Source organism: Balaenoptera physalus (assembly GCF_965194825.1).
Source record: "Balaenoptera physalus genome assembly, chromosome: 16".
Lineage (NCBI taxonomy): Eukaryota > Metazoa > Chordata > Mammalia > Artiodactyla > Balaenopteridae > Balaenoptera > Balaenoptera physalus.
The window spans coordinates 36976071-36993689 of NC_138898.1; the positions used below are offsets into that span (position 1 = coordinate 36976071).

Below are 17619 nucleotides of genomic sequence, written 5' to 3' on the forward strand. Positions count from 1 at the left end.
TCTTGGATTGATCCCTTGATCATTATGTAGTGTCCTTCTTTGTCTCTTGCAATAGTCTTTATTTGAAAGTCTACTTTATCTGATACGAGTATTGCTACTCCAGCTTTCTTTTGATTTCCATTTGGATGGAATATCTTTTTCCATCCCCTCACTTTCAGTCTGTATGTGTCCCTAGGTCTGAAGTGGGTCTCTTGTAGACAGCATATATATGGGTCTTGTTTTCATGTCCATTCAGCCAATCTATGTCTTTTGGTTGGAGCATTTATTCCATTTACCTTTAAGGTAATTATTGATATGTATGTTCCTATTACCATTTTCTTAATTGTTTTGGGTTTGTTATTGTAGGTCTTTTCCTTCTCTTGTGTTTCCTGCCTAGAGAATTTCCTTTAGCATTTGTTGTAAAGATGGTTTGGTGGTGCTGAATTCTCTTAACCTTTGCTTGTCTGTAAAGATTTTAATTTCTCCATCGAACCTGAATGAGATCCTTGCTGAGTAGAGTAATCTCGGTTGTGGTTTTTCCCTTTCATAACTTTAACTATGTCTTGCCACTCCCCTCTGGCTTGCAGAGTTTCTGCTGAAAGATCAGCTGTTAACCTTATGGCGTTTCCCTTGTATGTTATTTTTTGCTTTTCCCTTGCTGCTTTTAATTTTTTTTTGTATTTAATTTTTGATAGTTTGATTAATATGTGTCTTGGTGTGTTTCTCCTTGGATTTATCCTGTATGGAGCTCTCTGTTCTTCCTAGAGTTGACTCTTTCCTTTCCCATGTTAGTGAAGTTTTCAACTATAATCACTTCAAATATTTTCTCAGACCCTTTCTTTTTCTCTTCTTCTTCTGTGTCCCCTGTAATTCGAATGTTGGTGCATTTAATATTTTCCCAGTGGTGTCTGAGACTGTCCTCAACTCTGTTCATTCTTTTTTCTTTATTCTGCTGTTTGGCAGATATTTCCACTATTTTGTTTTCCAGGTCACTTATCCGTTCTTCTGCCTGAGTTATTCTGCTATTGATTCCTTCTAGAGTATTTTTAATTTCATTTACTGTGTTGTTCATCATTGTTTGTTTGCTCTTTAATTCTTCTAGGACTTTGTTAAACGTTTCTTGTACTTCCTCCATTCTATTTCTGAGATTTTGGATCATCTTTATTATCATTACTCTCAATTCTTTTTCAGGTATACTGCCTATTTCCTCTTCATTTTTTTTTGGTCTGGTGGGTTTTTACCTTGCTCCTTCATCTGCTGCATATTCCTCTTCTCATTTTGTTTAACTTACTGTGTTTGGGGTCTCCTTTTCACAGGCTGCAGGTTCGTAGTTGCTGTTTTTTTGTGTGTGTCTGCCCCGAGTAGGTGAGGTTGGTTCAGTGGCTTGTGTAGGTTTCCTTGTGGAGAGGACAGGTGCCTGTGGTCTGGTGGGTGGGGCTGTATCTTGTCTTTCTGCTAGGCAGAGCCATATCCAGTGGTGTGTTTTGGAGCATCTGTGAGCTTAGTATGACTTTAGGCAGCCTCTCTGATAATGGGTAGGGCTGTGTTCTTGTCTTGCTAGTTGTTTGTCATGGGGCATCTTGCACTGGAGCTTGCTGGCCGTTGGGTGGATCTGGATCTTAGTGTTGAGACGAAGATCTCTGGGAGAGCTCTTGCTGATTGATATTACGTGGGACTGGGAGGTTTCTGGTGGTCCAATGTTCTGGACTCAGCCCTCCTATCTCGGAGGCTCAGGCCCAACAGCCAGCCGGAGTACCAAGACCCTGCCAGCCACTCAGCTCAGAAGAAAAGGAAGAGAGATTTATGTCATAGAGTGTTCTACCTATGTTTTCCTCTAAGAGTTTTATAGTGTCTGGCCTTACATTTAGGTCTTTAATCCATTTTGAGTTTACTTTTAAGTATGGTGTTAAGTGTTCTAATTTCATTCTTTTACGTGTAGCTGTCCAGTTTTCCCAGCACCACTTATTGAAGAGGCTGTGTTTTCTCCACTGTATATTCTTGCATCTTTTGTTGTAGATTAATTGACCATATAAGTGTGGATTCGTTTCGGGCTCTCTATTCTATTCCATTGATCTATGAGTCTGTTTTTGTGCCAGTACCATACTGTTTAGATGACTGTAGCTTTGTAGTATGGTTTGATTTCAGGCAACATGATGCCTTCAGATATGTTCTTCTTTCTCAAGATTGTTTTGGCTATAAGGAGTCTTTTGTGTTTCCATACACATTTTAGAATTATTTGTTCTAATTCTGAAAAAAATGCCAGTGGTATTTTGATAGGAATTTCATTGAATCTGTAAATTGCCTTGGGTAGTATGGTCATTGTAGCAATATTAATTCTTCCAATCCATGAAAACAGGATATTGTTCCATCTGTTTGTGTCATCTTCAATTTCTTTCATCAGTGTTTTATAGTTTTCTGAGTACAGGTTTTTTACCCCCTTAGTTAGACTTATTCCTAGGTATTTTATTCTTTTTTTTTTGATGTGATTGTAAATGGGATTGTTTTCTTAATTTCTCTTACTGACAGTTCGTTTTTAGTGTACAGCAATAGATTTATCTATATTAATTTTTATTGTGCAACTTTACCATATTCACGGATGAGCTCTAGTATTTTGCTAATGGCATCTTTAGGATTTTCTATGTATAGTGTCATGTCATCTGCAAACATGACTTCCTTTCCAATGTGGATTTCTTCTATTTCTTTTTCTTATCTGATTGTGGCTAGGACTTCCAATACCATGCTGAATAAAAAAGTGGTGAGTGTAGACATGCTTGCTTTTTCCTGATCTTAGAGGAAAGGCTACAGCTGAGTATGATGTTAGATATGAGCTTTTCATATACAACTTTTATTATGTTAAGTTATATTCCTTCTATACCCAGTTTGCTGAGAGTTTTTATCATAAATGGAGGTTGGATTTTGTCAAAAGCTTTTTCCACATTTATTGAGATGACCATATGATTTTTATTCTTCAATTTGTTAATGTGGTGTATCACGTTGATTGATTTTTAGATGTTGAACCATCCACCTTGCATCCCTGGGATAAGTCCATGGTGTATGATCCTTTTAAGGTGTTGTTGAATTCGGTTTACTAGTATTTTCAGGTTTTATGCATCTATGTTTATCAGTGATATTGCCCTATAATTTTCTTTTTTGTGTGATATCTTTGTCTGATTTTGGTACCAGGGTGATACTGGCCTCATAGAATGAATTTGGAAGCGTTTCTTCATCTTCAATTTTTTGGAAAGATTTGAAAAGGAAAGGTGTTAACTCTCCTGTAAATGTTTGGTAGAATTTACTTGTGAAGCCATCTGTTCCTAGACTTTTGTTTGTTGAGAGTTGTTTATTACTGATTCAATATCGTTACTGGTAATTGGTCTTTTCATATTTTGTATTTCTTCCTAATTCAGTTTTGGGAAATTGGATGTTTCTAGGACTTTATCCATTTCCTCTGCATTGTCCAATTTATTGGCATATAATTTTTGTAGTAATTTTTTATGATATTTTTTATTTCTGTGTTGTTCGTGAGTTTTCCTTTTTCAGTTCTGATTTTATTTATTTGGATCATCTGTCTTTTTCTTTTTTCCTTGATGATTCTAGCTAAAGGTTTTTGTTTATCTTTTCAAAGAACCAGCTCTTAGTTTCATTGATGTTTTCTAATACTTTAGCCTATTTCATAATTTCTGCTTTGATCTTTATTGTTTCTTTCCTCCTACTAACTTTGGGTTTGTTTGTCTTTTTTTAGTTACTTTAGGCATAGGTTTATGTTATTTATTTGAGATTTTTCTTGTTTCCTGAGGTAGGCTTGTATCACTATAAACTTTCCTCTTAGAACTGTTTTTGCCATGTCCCAAAGATTTTTGAATTGTTGTGGTTTCCATTTTCATTTGCCAATAGATACACTTTTCATTTCCTTTTTTATTTCTTCAGTGACCCATCAGTTGTTTAGTAGCATACTGTTTAGCTTCTACATGTTTTTGTTTTTTGCAGACTTTTTCTTATAGTTGATTTCTAGTCTCACAGCACTGTGGTCAGAAATGAGGCTTGATATGATTTCAATCTTCCTAAATTTATTGAGATTTGTTTTGTGGCCTAGCATATGATCTATTCTAGAGAATGTTTCTTGTGTGCTTGAAAAGAATGTGTATTCTGCTGCTTTAGAATGAAATTTTATGAATATATTCCATCTGATCTAATGTTTCATTTAAAGCCAGGGTTCCCTTACTGATTTTTCTGTCTGGATTATTGGTCCATTGATGTAAGTGGGATGTTCAAATCCCCTACTATGATTGTGTTGCTATCAATTTCTCCCTTTATGTTTGTCAATATTTGCTGTCCGTATTTATGTGCTTCTATGTTTGGGGCATATATATTTAAAATGCTTATATCTTCTTACTGGATTGATCCCTTTATCATTATGTAATGTCCTTCTTTGTCTCTTGTTACAGTCTTTGTTTTAAAGTCTATTTTGTCTGATATAAGTATTGCTACTCCACTTTTCTTTACATTTTCATTTGCATGTAATACCTTTTTCCATCTCCTTACTTTCAGTCTGTGTATGTTTTTAGACTGAATTGACTCTCTTGTAGGCAGTTTTATTTTTTAATCCATTCAGCCACTTTATGTCTTTTGATGGGAGTATTTAGGCCATTAACATTTAAAGTAATTATTGATAGATATGTACTTTTTGCCATTTTGTCAATTGTTTTCAGGTTGTTTTGCAGTTCTTTATTGTTCCTTTCTTCATCATTTGCTCTTTACCCTTGTCATTTGATGACTATCTTTAGTGTTATATTTGGATTCCTCTCTTTTTTGTGTTTGTACCTATTATAGAATTTTGGTTTGTGGTTTCCATAAGGTTTATATATAGCAATATATGTATATATATATATATTTAGGTTGATGATCTCTTAGGCTCAAACACATTCTAACAACCATGCATTTTTACTCCCCCACCAACATTTAATATTTTTGACATCATATTTCACATTTTTTTTGTTTTGTGTATTCCTTAACTACTTATGGTTGATATAGAAGATTTTAATTCTTTTGTCTTTTAATCTTTCTACTAGCTTTATAAATGGTTGATCTACTACCATTACTACCAGTGAGAGGTTTTCATTCATAATTTTCACACTTCTAGTTGTGGTCTTTTCTTCTCCACTTAGAGAAGTTCCCTTTATATTCCTTTTAAAGTTGGTTCAGTGATGCTGAGCTCTTTTAACTTTTGCTTGTCTGCAAAACTCTTTATCTCTCATTCAAATCTGGGTTATAGTCTTGCTAAATAGAGTATTCTTGGTTGTAGAATTTTTCCTTCCATCAGTTAAAAAATATGACATTCCCTTCTGGTCTGCAAAATTTCTGCTGAAAAATCAGCTCATGTTCTTATGGGAGTTCTCTTTTGCATAACTACCTGTTTTTCCCTTGCTGCTTTTAATATTCTCTCTTTAGCTTTATTTTTTGCCATTTTAATTGTAATGTGTCTTGATGTGGATCTCTTGAGTTCATCTTGTTTGGGATTCTCTGTGCTTCCTGGACCTGGATATCTGTTTCATTTCCCAGGTTGGGGAAGTTTTTAACTATTATTGCTCCAAATAAGTTCTCTGCCCCTTTCTTTCTCTTTTCTCCTTCTGGAACCTCTATAATACAAATGTTAGTAGGCTTGATGTTGTCCCAGAGGTCTCTTAAACTGTCCTCATTTTTTAAAATTCTTTTTTCTGTTTAGCTTGGGTAATTTCACTATTCTGTCTTCCAGTTCACTGATCTGTTCCTTTGTATCATCTAATCAACTGTTGATTCCTTCTAGTGAATTTTTTATTTTAGCTATTGTATTCTTCAGCTCTGCTTGATTCTTATTTATATATTTTATCTCTGTGTTAAACTTCTCACTGTATTTATCCATTCTTCCCCTGAGTTCTTTCAACATCTTTATGACCTTTACCTTGAACTCTTTTTGGGTACTTTGATTAGTTCTGTGGTTTTATCTTCCTCTCTTTGGAATATATTCTTTTGTTACTTCATTTTGCCTAAGTCTCTGGCAGGGGGAGCATTGTACATATCAGGTAGATTGATTACATTTCTCAATCTTGGAGAAGTAGCTTTGTATAGGAGACATCATATGGGGCCCAGCAGCACACTCCCCTCTGGTCACCAGAGATATGTTATCTAGGGGTGTCCCCTGTGTTGGCTGAGTGGGCCCTTCTCTTTAATGGGGCCAACTACTGTGGGTGCACTTGTTGGTGGTGCTGGCCCTTGGCCTGGTTGACTGCCAGGCCCTGCCTTGTACAGAAACTGCTGACCACTGCTGGGCAAGGCTGGGTCCTGATGTGGCTGGCTGCATGGCCCAGGGGAACCTGGGGCTGGTGTCAGCCCACTAATGGCAGGGCCTTGGCCTTGAAAGTCCTGGGCTGGTCCTGGCCTGCTGGTGGACAGTGCCAGTGCCAGTGGAGTTGGTTGTAGGGCCCAGGGGTTCTGGCCCACTTGTGGGGGCCATGTCCTGGTGTGGTTGGCTGCAGATGCTAGGGGAGCCCAGGACTGGTGCCAGCTGCTAGTGGGTGAAGCTATGAACCCACACAACTGGCTGCTTGGCCTAGGGTGTCCCAGAGCTGATGCTGGTTCGCTGGTGGTTGGTGCCAGGTCCTGGCACTGCTGAGGTCCCCTTTCTTGAATGTGTAGTGCAAAACCAGAACTACCAACCACCTTGGTCTGTACAGAGAGTCCTTCAGCAACATCTTCCACTGGTAATTTCAATACTAGTGTATTATCAAGTAGTATTTTCTAAATTGATATTAAATACAGGTACCACAGGAATCTTTCAAGTATTTGTCTCTTTCTTACCAAATTTTACATTGTCAGGTCATAGGAAAAAGAAACAATGGTTAAATTTCATGTTGGTACCCTATGCTGCCAAAATGGTATGTTTTATGTGTTAAAAGAAAAATTTACCCTTCACCTCTCACCTTCCCCATGGCCCTCCCCTCTATATACCCTTCTATGGAGGATGACTCAGCCAACAGGTCCATTCTTTGCCTTTCCCAACCTTTTCCCTCTTTCTTCCTGACATGCAGAAAGCTCCAGCAGTTATAAGACAAGGATGGGAGCCAGAGCTAAAGATGGTGAGACAAAGAGACAAGGAGCCTGGGTCCTGAGGCTCACAAAACCACCTTACCAACTCCAAACCACCTGCCTTCCAACTTCTTTCATATAATGGAGCATAACACTTTATCTTATTTAAATACTTTATATTTGGGGCATCTTTCACTAGCATCCAAACACAGTTCCTAATTGACCCAGACCTCAATTCATTGGAATGCTCGGGAAAGAATTTAATAAGGTAATAAGATATATAACATATTATATATACATATATACATACCTATGTTACATATGTACATACAATTTTTTATGTTTATACAGATAGATGAAATTGCAGTTATAATTAACTTAGAATTAAATGTAGCTTAATAAAAAAATCTATAGAATAGAGATAATTAGAATTCATTGAGATTAGTCTCAGTATAATTCCAGAAGCATTCATTAAAATATTACTTCCAGTTGTTTTGTTTTCTTCTTACAAATTTATTGGGATGAATATGGGGGTGTATATGGGTGTGTGTGTTCTGTGATTTTGACACTGAACATTAAAAAAAATTTCCATTTGGAAATTCTGTTTTGGTTCTTATCAACTGTAATTTCCCAGTCTATTCAAACACTATCAATGAGGGTAGGACAGAAACTACAAGAATATTCATAGTGCCTAACTGTAGTTTCTGATGCCACAAGAGTAGAATGATTAATTCCTCTCCAGTTTCTTTATAATCTGTCAATACTGTTTTTAAGCTATATGCCCCCAAACTGGAGGACCTCATAGTTTCTTAGATTGCAATCAGATAAAATATGTAATCAACGACTAAGCCAGTCACTCTGCTTATTGAAATCTCAACAGAAGAAAAGTTCTGCTCTGTATAAGAAAATATATAAAATACATATATTCTGGTCGTGAACACCAGCACCCCAGATAGACATTACCCCTCACTGCTGAGGCAGGGTAGCACTAATGGGATTTTGGCCTGAGTGATGGCTCTTGCCTCTTAATGAACCCATCCAGCAGCTGTCAGGCTCAAAGAAAGGCTCTCAATCTATTAAATGAGACCTTTACTATCCCAGCTCTCTCCTCAATAATAAACAACAACAGAATGTTCCCAAGCTTATGTAGGTTATTATAAATTTACCTCCTGCCAATAACCTCATTATAATCGGGAAAACAAAGGCTGCTTTCAACTTCTGTGCAGCACCTGAGCGAAGTCTACCAGTTGGCTCATTACAGAAAATAAAAGCAGATGATTTTTCAGGTGTTCAATTCTTTGCATCTCTGTTAAGCCCCAGCACCTTGAGTGAAAAGACAAATCAGAGTATTTTTTTCATGGCTGTCCTTCTTTCTAAGCTAGAATGAGATAATGTCATAATGAAACATTGTAGCCCTTTTCTTTTCTAAGCCATGCTTTACCCACTGTGAATCAACTCCTAAAAATTAAATATACACGTGTTTAAAAAGCCTATTGTACTATTGTATGTAGGCCTTGTCTAACAGGGGGAAAATTACAAAAAAATGATACGAATTGTTGAAGAAAACATGGTGAATTCGCAGCAGAATGACAATTGGAAAAATCTATCTTAACCTTCCCCACATCAAGTGGCTTTCAAAACTTGTCCCCTTTGAGATCTTAGATCACTTCTGAAAACAATAATAAATTAGCCTCTGATGCTTTTCCACAAGTCCTCAGCACATCCTCATCTACCTTCTTCTTCTCTTAGTATCCACATTCATCTCTTCAGTACAGTTAGAGAATATTGGGAACCAGGCCAGCTCTATAATTCTCAGCCCTTTTATCTTAATAGGATTTTCCAGAAATCATGTGGATATGGAGCATACAAATTAGTCTGCCCCTTTAGCTTTCAGTACCAGGAAAGTGTCTGGTAATAAGATTTCAGTATTGATAGACATCTACATTTTCCAGAAAGGAGATGGCATCATTTTCAATGTGCAGGAAACAATTTTTCAAAGGATAGTCAAGTTCAAAAAACACAGGAAATATAAAATGGTACACTTAAAATTATGGTCATGTGGGCAGGTTTTTATTTTGGGCCAATATTTCTCAGCAGAAATAAAATGTGTTTTTTTTTTCCCAGTCTGAGTCATTACCTATTGCTCCAAAAATCAATATTTGATAACGTTAAATAATTCCTGCCCACAGAGGATATGTAAGCTCTCAAAATGTTTGGATAAATATAAAAGAGCGGTACCTAGAATTCAAGTTCAACTAATGAGACACATAATCTATTTTGTATCTGCCTTTTCTCATTTCTCGTGATTGGCACACGCACAGAAAGGCAGCAGATTCTAAAGTCATTTCCCAAAGTGGGTTCCATGGATCACTAGTAAATGTTCCTTGATAGAAATATATATGGAAAAAAATATTGTTTCAATGAAAAATTATGATTGTTTAGATGACAACCTTCCAGGTTATCTGATTATAGTATCTCACCATCATTGAACAATTTTACAACCATGTAGGTGTAAACAACTGAAGGAAATGCAATATAATTCTTGACTATAGATAAGCAAATTCAGTCCTGTCCATAGGAAATCAATAGACTTCCCTCACCATCTTGTAGAAACACCAGTATTACTTCTGTTTGCACATTCATCTCATGCTCCTGATCTAGAAATATGTCTGTTAACGTTTTCTGTCTGGTTCTCTCACTGATTATGAGTTAAATGAAATTGTTAACCTATATTCATTTTTATATCTGTGTGAGAGTCATTTTACCCCTGTATAAAAATGATCTTTTAACATGTATATATATATTTTAATAATACAAGTTTGGGGAAAGTTTGGGTACAGAGGACAGGGCACTGAGCTGGGACTTGGTGGCCTGAGTCTTTTCTAGACTTCTATTAACAATAAGATGACTATTGCTCAACCCTGTATTATGGAAAATTTCAAGCAGATTCCAAAGCAGAAAGAACAGTAAAATGAGCTTCCCTCCATTTAACCATGAGCCAGCTTTTGCATTTGCCAACTCATGGTCAAGCTTATTTCTTCTATCCTCTTGTGGGGTTATGTTGAAGTAAATTCTAGATATCATATCATTTTGCATATCTCTAAAAGGTAAAGTCTCTTTTAAAAAAAATATAGCCACAATACCATTATCACACCTGAAACTGAACAAAAATTCCTTTAAATCATGAAATAATTCAGTTACTTTTCAAACTGTAATCTATTGACAAGTCATCTGCTGGCTCTGAACGGTACTTCTTTGGCAAAGAGAGGCTAAATACCTAAGACCCCATCCATCTCTGCTGCACTGTTTGAAAATATGTCTTTGGGGCTATCTTGCTTTTATGCAGTGGCTACACTTCTGAAACACTGAGCTTGCTCTGAAATTTTAGAAACCAAACCCTTGTTCAAATGTGCCACAGTGAACTACTATTTTAAGAAAATGAGCAGTAAATAATTTTGACTGAGCGCCTCCCATTAATGTGTTCGTGTTTCTAGATTTTTAGGTGTCAGCTTTCCTAAGATGAGCTACTGCTTCACTATTGATCTACTTCAAGAAGTCCTATAAAATGACTATACAGCAAATGCACAAACAATTACTGAAATAGAGTCTGAATGTTTCTACAATGTCATGAACATAAGAGACATTCATTTCAAATCTTTAGAGTTGCCTCTAACATACAAGCCATTAGGAAGCACTCTGGAATCAAGAGCTGGAATTGTCTTCACTGTTAATTGTTGGAAGCTCTCTTAGTTCAGGTTGCTATAACAAAATACCACAGATGGGTGGATTAAACAATAGAGTTTAATTTTTTCCCAGTTCTAGAGGTTGGGGATTCCAAGATCAAGGTGCCAGCCTCTTTGGTCCCTGGGGAGAGTTCACTTCCTGGCTTTGAAATGACCACCTCTTTACTGTGTCCTCACACGAAAGAGAGAGAGAGGGAGAGAGAGGAACACGTTCTGATATCTCTTCACCTTATAGAGGCAACCAGACCTATCAGGTTGGTGCCCCACCCTTATGACTTTATTTAACTTTATCACATTACAGGCCTTATCTCCAAACACTTTGGGGGTTATGGCTTCAACATATGAGTTTTAGAGGGACACAATCCGTCCAGAACAATAGCTTAATCCAATAATTTTATCTTTCGTGTATCATTCACCCAGGTGCTCAGGCCCAAACCTACGAAACATTACTAATTCTTCTCTTTCCCTTTGACCTCCACATCCAATCCAGTAGCAATTCCTACTGGCTTAATACTAAATTATATACCAATTCACCTCACTAATCAACACCTTTATTTCAGCCACTGTGGTCTAAGCCGCCATCCTCATTCACTTGAACTGATGATCACAAGATGAACTTTAAAACAAGTCAGATCATGTTAGTCCTCTGCTTTCAACCCTCCAGTGACTTGCCATCACACTTTCAATAAAATCTGTACTTCTTACCAGGTGGCTTTCAAGGTGTTACTAATCTGCTCATCCTACCACACACACTCTGTGTTTCATCTCCAACAATTCTTCTCTTATTTTTGCTTGAAGATATCAGACTTATTCTAGCCCCAGAGACTTTATAATTGCTCTTTCTTCTCCAAGAAACTCTTATCTTCTAGATTTTTCTATAGCTGGATCCTTATTCAAAAAACTGTTCAAATGGCATCTTTTCAGAGAGGGTTCCCTTGACAGCCCTACTGCATCCTCCTTCCCTAACCCTGCCCCTTATCCTGCTTTATTTTCTTCACATCACTTATGAAAATCTGAAACTAAACTTTTTACCATTTTTTTGAGTATTGGTGCCCCCCTACTAGAATGTAAACTATCTGAAATCACAGTTTCATCTCTCTTTTTCACGGTTGAATCTCCAGCGTCCAGAACTGGACACTGGAGTGTGTCCTATAGGATGCTATGGTAGGCTCAATAACTTCCCCCCTCATCCCTCAAGATGTCCACATTCTATTCTCTGGAACCTGTGAATATATTACCTTGAACAGCAAAGGGACTTTACAGATGTGGTTAAATTAAGGATCTTAAAATGGAGGAGACTATCCCAGATTATCCCGGTGGGCCCTAAATGTAATCACAAAGGTTTTTATGAGAGGTCAATAGGGGAGAAGGTGGTGAGGTGAGGATAAAAGTAGAGATTGGAGTGATATGACCAGAAGCCAAAGAATGCTGGCAACTTCTTGAAGCTGGAAGAGGCAGGGAAACTGATTCTCCCCTGGAGTCTCCAGATGGAAACAAGCCCTGCACCTTGATTTTAGCCCCCTGAGACCCATCTTGAGCTTCTGATCTCTGGAACTGTAAGAGAACACATTGCATTGTTTTAAGCCCCTACATTTGTAGTAATTTGTTACAGCAGCAATAGGAAACTAATATAGATGGATTTAACAGATATTTGCTTAATGAATAAATTCCTTATAGAGGCAATATAATCAATGATTGAGAGCACAGCTATAAACTAAGACTTTCTTGAATTCAAATCTAATCTGTTAGATTAATGAGATAGTATGTGCAAAGCACTCAATACAATCACTCAGTAAATGTCAGTGTGTTATTATTACTGTGGTTTCAGTCCAAAGATAAGTCCTAGTCTTATGTTCCTTAACCCATGGTTGTATACTAAAATCTCTTGAAGAGGTTTAAAATGCTCATGTTTATCTCCCAAAGACAGGGTCAGCTACATAATATATGGAGCCCCTTATTCATAAATTATTAAGAATTTCAAAATAGCAACAGCATAGCATTTAAACTGAGCTTTCAGCCCTTCTAAGTATGGGGCCCTGTACCACTGCATAAGTTGCATCCCCATGCAACCTACCTTGTGCAAAGGTTCTGAAAATTTATCTAGGGTGGTTCTGGTATTTGTAATATTTAAGTCAAGTTATTCTAGTATAAAGCCATAGTTGAGAACCTCTGATATAGTCCAAAATTATCATTTAATAAGTCAAAAATGCTGAGACCTATGTCCTGTGCTGGCTCTCCAGAGCATCACTAAAACAGCCTGTTGTTAAGACAAAGCTGATTTTATTGCTCACTCTGGTAAGGCAGAGAGATGAGCACTACCTCAACACTCCAGAAACATCTCAGAGAGGGAGAGACAAAATTGTGATATAGATTGAAATTTGCAAGTCTCCTTTAAGGTTTATGTTTTTTTAATTTTTGCTTGTTTTGTTTTTCTCACAAGTAAGGACAGGCTTGGTTAGGACTGGGTAAGGATCAGGAAACAATAGTTTAGGATCAGTGAACACAGTAAGTGGAAAAGACTTGTAAACTACCATTTGATGCCTTCTGTTGAAGAGTACGCTGGGCCTTTTAGAAAGCTTCTGGAAATACCTTATTTAAAAGTTATCTGTAACTTTTAAAGTCCTGTGTAAGTGTTTCCAGGAATAATAAAGTTAAATTGATGAAGACAATGGAATAATACAATAATGTTCATATAGATAATAAGTTGTGCAGACAGTCTGGATTCTCCCCCAGAAATGTTAAGTGATTGGCACAGTATCACTCAAGTAGTGAGTGAGTCAGGCTAGACACTAAAGTTTCTGATTCTGAAGATAGTGCTTATACCACCTCACAGCCTGCTTCTATAGAACCATGGGTTGTATAGACATCTAATTAAAATCTCTCAGGTTACACTCAGAATTCTCACAAATCATATTTCAAAGACAGTATTCACAATAGGTATTAAACTTCCAGAAAATTGTAAGAGAGTAAAATATAATTGGATTTTATAACAGAAAAGTTCAAAGGATTACTTTTTCATCATTAAAAAGATAATAGTTTCAAATCCAAAAGTAAATTATGAGAACATTTTTGAGGATTTTAAAATTGTTATGCCACATATGTAATATATCTGTGCATCTTAAGTTTGTTTCTGAAAATACTTGAGTTGGTTCAGGAATCAGATTTGAGAAGGCTTCACAAATTACTATTTCATGGCTGTTACTGCAAATTGAAACACATCTCAATCTTTCAGTCTAAGTGTTTTCCTTTTTTCAAATAATGCAGCAATGTATGTTTTAGAAACTTTTACAAGAAATCCCCATCTTTCTGGGTTCACTGAGTTACACCAAGAAAAGAAGTCTTTATTGAATTTTTCCTAAACTAGGTAAGTTGTTTTTCTGAAAAATAAGCCCATATTTTTGCAGACTTTTACAATAAATTCTATCTAATTTCCTATTGGCATTAGCTATTTTTCTAAAGAGAACTAATTAATGATGCTTTCTTTGATGAAGAGACTGTTTCCTTGGGTTGCCAATGGTGTAATGCTGAGAGGACCTGTATAACCCTCTGGAGACAGTTTTACATATAAAATTAAATTCCATACAGAAAAGCAAACAAACAAGCATCATCAGCCATTGCACACTCTTTTTTCTTTTTTTTTTAATTTAAATTATTTTATTTTATTTTATTCTTTTTATTTCTTAACATCTTTATTAGAGTATAATTGCTTTACAATGGTGTGTCAGTTTCTGCTTTATAACAAAGTGACTCAGTTGTACATATACCTATGTCCCCATATCTCTTCCCTCTTACATCTCCCTCCCTCCCACCTCCCTATCCCACCCCTCTAAGTGGTCACAAAGCACAAAAGCTGATCTCCCTGTGCTATGCGGCTGCTTCCCACTAGCTATCTATGTTACGTTTGGTAGTGTATATATGTCCATGTCACTCTCTCACTTTGTCCCAGCTTACACTTCCCCCTCCTCGTATCCTCAAGTCCATTCTCTAGTAGGTCTGCATCTTTATTCCCATCTTGCCCCTAGGTTCTTCTGACCATTTTCTTTTTTTTTTTTTTTTTAGATTCCATATATATGTGTTAGCATATGGTATTTGTTTTTCTCTTTCTGACTTACTTCACTCTGTATGACAGTCTCTAGGTCCATCCACCTCACTACAAATAACTCAGTTTCATTCCTTTTTATGGCTGAGTAATATTCCATTGTATATATGTGCCACATCTTCTTTATCCATTCATCTGTTGATGGACACTTAGGTTGCTTCCATGTCCTGGCTATTGTAAATAGAGCTGCAATGAACATTTGGTACATGACTCTTTTTGAATTATGGTTTTCTCAGGGTATATGCCCAGTAGTGGGATTGCTCGGTCATATGGTAGTTCTACTTTTAGTTTTTTAAGGAACCTCCATACTGTTCTCCTTAGTGGCTGTATCAATTTACATTCCCACCAACAGTGCAAGAGGGTTTCCTTTTCTCCACACCCTCTCCAGCATTTATTGTTTGTAGATTTTTTGATGATGGCCATTCTGAATGGTGTGAGATGATATCTCATTGTAGTTTTGATTTGCATTTCTCTAATGATTAATGATGTTGAGCATTTTTTCATGTGTTTGTTAGCAATCTGTATATCTTCTTTGGAGGAATGTCTATTTAGGTCTTTTGCCCATTTTTGGATTGGGTTGTTTATTTTTTTGATATTGAACGGCATGAGTTGCTTGTAAAATTTGGAGATTAATCCTTTGTCAGTTGCTTCATTTGCAAATATTTTCTCCCACTCTGAGGGTTGTCTTTTCGTCTTGTTTATGGTTTCTTTTGCTGTGCAAAAGCTTTTAAGTTTCATTAGGTCCCATTTTTTTACTTTTGTTTTTATTTCCATTTCTCTAGGAGGTGGGTCAAAAAGGATCTTGCTGTGATCATTGTACACTCTTTGTTGGGAATTTATGGTGGAGCCATGGAAGGAAGGAAAGGCAGAGGGAAAATTCTTCTTATGCCGGAGCAGGAGGTGTGAGATTTTCTTTTTCTACACCCTCAAGGCTAATTTACTTCCAGGTAAACAGAAAACACTGACTGGAATTAATATCACCAACTTGGGAACTCACTGTAACATTTTTCACTCAGATGTGAAATTTGCTATAAGTAAATGTTGGGGAAGGAAGAACTATTGTTTTATTTCTAGTTTTAGGCTGAATGCTCAAGGTGTCAAAGAGAGAGAAAAAAGATGGGAGCAGGGAGGAAGGTGATGGGCAAAAATATGGTCCAGAGAGGCAACAAATTATATCAGCTGTAATTTATTGTTATTTCCTTGTAATGTGACAGGGATAGTATATTAACCTATGAGTATTTGATGATTTCCCCCAGAAGGCAATAACATAGCTGTCTCTCATTTCTTCCTTTGTCCTTCTTCTACCCCCTAGACTTTATTACACAAATTCAGAGCAATCAGTGGAAAGGGGGGGAACAAAAGAAAATAAAAGATAAAAAGATTTTTAGAAGAAAAGAGTGAAGTTTATTTATGAAATCAGGAAAAAATGAGACATGGAAGGAGGAGGGAAAATCAAGAGCTTATGCAAAAAGAGTCCAGGGGAACTTTTGTGGGGAAAAGAATGGAACATTAGAAAGAGGTTGAGGTTGAAGGGTAGCCCATGCACCCTCATATGAGATGGTAGAAGAATAAAAGAAATGAGTTGGAGCTTTTGAGAACTCTTAGTCTGGATAATGAATTGGACTCTCCTTAGTACTTTTCCAGAGATAAAATTAATTATTCATGTTCCTGGGTTGAGCTGTGTTGGCTGGAAATACTGAACCATGTAGACTCACTAAATTTAGATGGGTTACACTTTGGGAGTGAATCTCCAAGTCTTTGGATTTGTGATTTGACATTCAACTGTGCTTTGAATTAAATTATCACCTGAGTCAACAGTGCATTTTGGTATGAAGGCCAGACTCTTGGAACAATGAAATAAAGTGGGAACTGAGGCGTGGGTTCTTGAAATAATTCTAGAAACCCAGAGCAATGTGGTTGAGGCTTTGCTGAAATGGAAACTGTAATTGAGAGAGGAAGAAGGAAAAGTACTTCCAATTTGGAAATCAGATTTATGAAGCAAATATAATGAATGAAATTGAGATTGTCTTTAAAAGGAAAACTTCTCTTGTGAAATTGCAAACTGGACATTTGTTTTAAGACAGCTTCAATGGCCACTTAACTTCTTAAGGAATTGTATTCCCTTCTCAACAGAGAAAGAAGGCCTATGTCAATCCTGCTTGGAACACACAAAATATGCTGCCTTGCTCCACTGGTGGTGAACATATTTATTCCAGGGGGATCTGTCTGCTGTCATGGAAGTCGACTTCAAGCAGACATTGGAACCACCAAAACAAAATAATAGCTCCCAAAAAAAAAAAAAAAAAAAAATAATAGCTCCCAGAAACCTGAGAAATCTGTGGGAAATACCATGCCAAGGAAGGGTCAAATAAAAAAACTTGAGTTGTGATTTGACCATTCCACCAAAATGATACAAAGATGCACAGACACAGAAATAACTAGATGCTAGCATCTAACATCCTCCACCAGGGGTGATTTATGAAGTTAAAGCTAGAAAAGCTGCCATTAATGTTACGGATGGCTTTGAGAGGACGTGCCCATGAGAAGTAAGTGGAGGAAAGAATTCCCAAGGTGGACCATCTGCCAGGGGTGATGGAATGAGGCTTGGCAAACCTACTTGTTGGTGCAATTAGGTGAGGGAGACACGATTTTCTGGATGTTAACCCTGAAGCAAGACCCTCATGAATTCTCACTATTGGTGAAGTAGACCTAGGCTGAGGAGGATAAAGAATGGAT

The 17619-nt window shown here is 36.9% G+C and overlaps 1 protein-coding gene across 1 annotated transcript in view; it reads right to left on the minus strand.

The window, feature by feature from the left end:
- HAO1 (hydroxyacid oxidase 1) overlaps nucleotides 1-17171 on the minus strand; it is a 91865-nt gene extending 74694 nt beyond the window's left edge. The window contains exon 1 of the mRNA XM_082428234.1: nucleotides 1-17171. This exon is cut by the window's left edge and continues 13102 nt beyond it. The gene's annotated coding sequence lies outside the window, so the exon portion shown is untranslated.
- Nucleotides 17172-17619: the final 448 nt, after the last annotated feature.